The following is a 6,185-nucleotide window of genomic DNA, read 5'->3' as shown; positions in this document are numbered from 1 at the left end:
CCTTTGGGGATGTGTCAAGTAAGAAATTGCTGCGGCTGAGGTCAGAGAGGTCTTTTCCTGCTTTCTCCTCTAGGGTTTTGATGGTTTCCTGTCTCACATTCAGGTCCTTTATCCATTTTGAGTTTATTTTTGTGAATGGTGTGAGAAAGTGGTCTAGTTTCAATCTTCTGCATGTTGCTGTCCAGTTCTCCCAGCACCATTTGTTAAAGAGACTGTCTTTTTTCCATTGGATGTTCTTTCCTGCTTTGTCAAAGATGAGTTGGCCATACGTTTGTGGGTCTAGTTCTGGGGTTTCTATTCTATTCCATTGGTCTATATGTCTGTTTTTGTGCCAATACCATGCTGTCTTGATGATTACAGCTTTGTAGTAGAGGCTAAAGTCTGGGATTGTGGATGCCTCCTGCTTTGGTCTTCTTCTTCGAAATTACTTTGGCTATTCGGGGCCTTTTGTGGTTCCATATGAATTTTAAGATTGCTTGCTCTGGTTTCAAGAAGAATGCTGGTGCAATTTTGATTGGGATTGCATTGAATGTGTAGATAGCTTTGGGTACTATTGACATTTTGACAATATTTATTCTTCCAATCCATGAGCACGGAGTGTTTTTCCATTTCTTTATATCTTCTTTAATTTCCTTCGTAAGCTTTCTATAGTTTTCAGCATACAGATCTTTTACATCTTTGGTTAGATTTATCCCTAGGTATTTTATGCTTCTTGGTGCAATTCTGAATGGAATCAGTTTCTTTATTTGTCTTTCTGTTCCTTCATTATTAGTGTATAAGAATGCAGCTGATTTCTGTACATTGATTTTGTATCCTGCAACTTTGCTAAATTCGTGTATCAGTTCTAGCAGACTTTTGGTGGAGTTTATCGGATTTTCCATGTATAATGTCATGTCATCTGCAAAAAGTGAAAGCTTGACTTCATCTTTGCCAATTTTGATGCCTTTGATTTCCTTTTGTTGTCTGATTGCTGATGCTAGCACTTCCAACACTATGTTAAACAGCAGCGGTGAGAATGGACATCCCTGTCGTGTTCCTGATCTCAGGGGGAAAGCTCTCAGTGTTTCCCCATTGAGGATGATGTTAGCTGTGGGCTTTTCATAAATGGCTTTTATGATCTTTAAGTATGTTCCTTCTATCCCGACTTTCTTGAGGGTTTTTATTAAGAAATGTTGCTGAATTTTGTCAAAGGCCTTTTCTGCATCGATTGACAGGATCATATGGTTCTTATCTTTTCTTTTATTAATGTGATGTATCACGTTGATTGATTTGGGAATGTTGAACCAGCCCTGCATCCCAGGAATGAATCCCACTTCATCATGGTGAATAATTCTTTTTATATGCTGTTGAATTCGATTTGCTAGTATTTTATTGAGAATTTTTGCATCCATATTCATCAGGGATATTGGCCTGGAGTTCTCTTTTTTTTACTGGGTCTCTGTCTGGTTTGGGAATCAAAGTCATACTGGCTTCATAGAATGAGTCTGGAAGTTTTCCTTCCCTTTCTATTTTTTTTTTAAATTTTTTTTAACGTTTATTTATTTTTGAGACAGAGAGAGACAGAGCATGAACGGGGAGGGTCAGAGAGAGAGGGAGACACAGAATGGGAAGCAGGCTCCAGGCTCTGAGCCATCAGCCCAGAGCCCGATGCGGGGCTCGAACTCACGCACCGTGAGATGGTGACCTGAGTCGAAGTCGGACGCTCAACCGATGGAGCCACCCAGGCTCCCCCCCTTTCTATTTTTTTGGAATAGCTTGAGAAGGATAGGTATTATCTCTGCTTTAAATGTCTGGTAGAACTCCCTTTGGAAGCCATCTGGTCTTGGACTCTGTTGGGAGATTTTTGATAACTGATTCAATTTCTTCGCTGGTTAGGGGTCTGTTCAAGCTTTCTATTTCCTCCTGATTGAGTTTTGGAAGCGTGTGGGTGTTTAGGAATTTGTCCATTGCTTCCAGGTTGTCCAGTTTGTTGGCATATAATTTTTCATAGTATTCCCTGATAATTGCTTGTATCTCTGAGGGATTGGTTATAATCATTCCATTTTCATTCATGATTTTATCTATTTGGGTCATCTCCCTTTTCTTTTTGAGAAGCCTGGCTAGAGGTTTATCAATTTTGTTTATTTTTTCAAAAAACCAACTCTTGGTTTCGTTGATCTGCTCTACAGTTTTTTTAGATTCTATATTGTTTATTTCTGCTCTGATCTTTATTATTTCTCTTCTTCTGTCTTCTATTTCCTTTAGGTGTGCTGTTAGCTTTTGTATTTGGGATTTTTCTTGTTTCTTGAGATAGGCCTGGTTGCAATGTATTTTCCTCTCAGGACTGCCTTTGCTGCATCCCAAAGCGTTTGGATTGTTGTATTTTCATTTTCGTTTGTTTCCATATATTTTTAAATTTCTTCTCTAATTGCCTGGTTGACCCACTCATTCTTTAGTAGGGTGTTCTTTAACCTCCATGCTTTTGGAGGTTTTCCAGACTTTTTCCAGTGGTTGATTTCAAGCTTCATAACATTGTGGTCTGAAAGTATGCATGGTATGATCTCAATTCTTGTATACTTATGAAGGGCTGTCTTGTGACCCAGTATGTGATCTATCTTGGAGAATGTTCCATGTGCACTCGAGAAGAAAGTATATTCTCATGCTTTGGGATGCAGAGTTCTAAATATATCTGTCAAGTCCATCTGATCCAATGTATCATTCAGGGCCCTTGTTTCTTTATTGACTGTGTGTCTAGATGATCTATCCATTTCTGTAAGTGGAGTGTTAAAGTCCCCTGCAATTACCACATTCTTATCAATAAGGTTGCTTATGTTTGTGAGTAATTGTTGTATATATTTGGGGGCTCTCGTATTCAGTGCATAGACATATATAATTGTTAGCTCTTCCTGATGGATAGACCCTGTAGTTATTATATAATACCCTTCTTCATCTCTTGTTACAGCCTTTAATTTAATGTCTAGTTTGTTTGATAGAAGTATGGCTACTCCAGCTTTCTTTTGACTTCCAGTAGCATGATAAATAGTTCTCCATCCCCTCACTCTCAATCTGAAGGTGTCCTCAGGTCTAAAATGAGTCTCTTGTAGACAGCAAATAAATGGGTCTTGGTTTTTTTTTTAATTTTTTTAAACGTTTATTTATTTTTGAGACAGAGAGAGACAGAGCATGAACAGGGGAGGAGAAGAGAGAGAGGGAGACACAGAATCCGAAACAGGCTCCAGGCTCTGAGCTGTCAGCACAGAGCCCAACACGGGGCTTGAACTCACGGACCGTGAGATCATGACCTGAGCTGAAGCCGGACGTTTAACCGACCAAGCCACCCAGGCGCCTCTATGGGTCTTGTTTTTTTATCCGTTCTGATACCCTATGTCTTTTGGTTGGCGCATTTAGTCCATTTACATTCAGTGTTAGTATAGAAAGATATGGGTTTAGAGTCATTGTGATGTCCGTAGGTTTCATGCTTGTAGTGATGTCTCTGGTACTTTGTCTCACAGGATCCCCCTTAGGATCTCTTGTAGGGCTTGTTTAGTGGTGACGAATTCCTTCAGTTTTTGTTTGTGTGGGAAGACCTTTATCTCTCCTTCTATTCTAAATGACAGACTTGCTGGATAAAGGATTCTCGGCTGCAAATTTTTTCTGTTCATTACATTGTAGATCTCCTGCAGTTCCTTTCTGGCCTGCCAAGTTTCAGTAGAGAGATCGGTCACGGGTCTTATAGGTCTCCCTTTATATGTTAGAGCGTGTTTATCCCTTGCTGCTTTCAGAATTTTCTCTTTATCCTTGTATTTTGCCAGTTTCACTATGATATGTTGTGCAGAAAATCAATTCAAGTTATGTCTGAAGGGAGTTCTCTGTGCCTCTTGGATTTCAATGCCTTTTTCCTTCCCCAGATCAGGGAAGTTCTCAGCTATGATTTCTTCAAGTACCCCTTCAGCACCTTTCCCTCTCTCTTCCTCCTCTGGAATACCAATTATGAGTAGATTATTTCTCTTTAGTGCATCACTTAGTTCTCTAATTTTCCTCTCATACTCCTGGATTTTTTTATCTCTCTATTTCTCAGCTTCCTCTTTTTCCATAATTATATCTTTTAGTTCACCTATTCTCTCCTCTGACTCTTCAATCCGAGCTGTGGTTGTCTCCATTTTATTTTGCAGCTCATTAATAGCATTTTTAAGCTCCTCCTGGCTGTTCCTTAGTCCCTTGGTCTCTGTAGCAATAGATTTCGTTGCTGTCCTTTATACTGTTTTCAAGCCCAGCGATTAATTTTATGCCTATTATTCTAAATTCACTTTCTGTTATATTGTTTAAATCCTTTTTGATCAGTTCATTAGCTGTTGTTATTTCCCAGACGTTTTTTTGAGGGGAATTCTTCCGTTTCATCATTTTGGATAGTCCCTGGAGTGGTGCGGAACTGCAGGGCACTTCCCCTGTGCTGTCTTGAATAACTTGTGTTGGTGGGTGGGGACTTAATCAGACCTGATGTCTGCCCCCAGGCCACTGCTGGGGCCACAGTCAGACTGGTGTGTGCCTTCTCTTTCCCTCTCCTAGGGGCGGGATTCACTGTGGGGTGGCATGGCCCGTCTGGGCTACTTGCACACTGCCAGGCTTGTGGTGCTGGGGATCTGGCGTATTAACTGGGGTGGATTGGCCAGGTGCACAGGGGCAGGAGGGGGAGGCTCAGCTCACTTTTCTTTCAGAGATCTGCTTTGGGAGGGGCCCTGTGGCACCGGGAGGAAGTCAGACCCACCAGAGGAATGGATCTGCAGAAGCACAGCGTTGGATATTTGTGCAGTGCCAGCAAGTTCCCTGGCAGGAACCGGTTCCCTTTGGGATTTTGGCTGGGGGATGGGGGAGGGAGATGGCTCTGGCGAGCACCTTTGTTCCCCGCCAAGCTGTGCTCTGTCATCAGGGGCTCAACAACTCTCCCTCCCGTTGTCCTCCAGCCCTCCCGCTCTCGGAGCAGAGCTGTTAGTTTATAACCTTCCAGGTGTTAAGTCCCGCTTGCTGTTGGAACACACTCCCTCCGGCCCCTCCGCTTTTGTCAGCCAGACTCGGTGGCTCTGCTTTGCCGGTGGGCTGCCCCTATGCCCCGGCTCCCTCCCGCCAGTCCGTGTAGCGCGCACCGCCTCGCCGCCCTTCCTACCCTCTTCTGTGGGCCTCTCATCTGCACTTGGCTCTGGAGACTCTGTTCTGCTAGTCTTCTGGCGGTTTTCTGGGTTATTTAGGCAGATGTAGGTGGAATCTAAGTGATCAGCAGGACACGGTGAGCCCAGCGTCCTCCTACGCCACCATCTTCCCCAGGTCCTTATACACTCTTCTTAGGCCCATGCTGGGTAGAGCACTCTTAGGAGAGCACAGGAGTGGTTCTGAGGCTCATGGAAGTTTCTCACTTTTGTGTCCCTTTCCCACTATAGATACAGTAACTGTGAGTACCTATAAATATTTATCCAGAAAAATTGAGTTATATGCTTGATTAGAGGGTGGAAAGTCTTTGAAAAGGCTCTTACCTTGGAGGAAAGTGTCAGATTGGGTTCCCACCCCCTTGTCTTGGGACCTGGCCTGGATAGTGCATTTCCCGGTACCTCCTGATAAGGGACACTCCCTACCTCACCCTGGTAGCAGCCAAACCATCAGGCATTATGGCATCATGGTCTGTGAATGCTTTAAGAAGGCCTTGCCTTAGCCCTCCCTGTTTTGTCTTCCACAGACCCTACCAGAACACACATGACCCACCACCCCCTCTCTGACTGTAAGGTCACCCTGAGGTGTTGTGTGCCCTGGGCTTCTGCCATGTACATATCACCCTGACCTGGCAGTGTGCTGGGGAGCACCAGACCTAGGACAGGGAGCTTATGGAGACCAGGCAGAAGGGATGGAACCATCTAGAAGTGCTTGGCCATTGTGCTGCCTTCTTGAGAAGAGGACAGATACACATGCCATGTGCAGCATGAGGGGCTGCATGAGCCCATCACCATGAGAATGAGTAATGAAGGGGATGAGTAGTGGAGCTAAATATCAGAAACAGGAGCCCTTCTAGACACTTTCAGCAGAATCTGGCACAGTCACAGCCCTCACTTTTCCTTTCCTCCTCAGATCCATTTTCTCAGCCACCATGCTCATCAAGAGGGCATCTGCTGGCCAGGTTCTCCTTGGAGCTCTCATCACTGGGGTTGTTTGAGCAGCAGTTT

The sequence above is a fragment of the Lynx rufus genome, unplaced genomic scaffold (genome assembly GCF_022079265.1).
Source record: "Lynx rufus isolate CCGP_SWC_20201006 ecotype Redwood Valley unplaced genomic scaffold, mLynRuf1.p SCAF_6, whole genome shotgun sequence".
Classification (NCBI taxonomy): Eukaryota; Metazoa; Chordata; class Mammalia; order Carnivora; family Felidae; genus Lynx; species Lynx rufus.
This window is presented reverse-complemented; position numbering follows the sequence as displayed.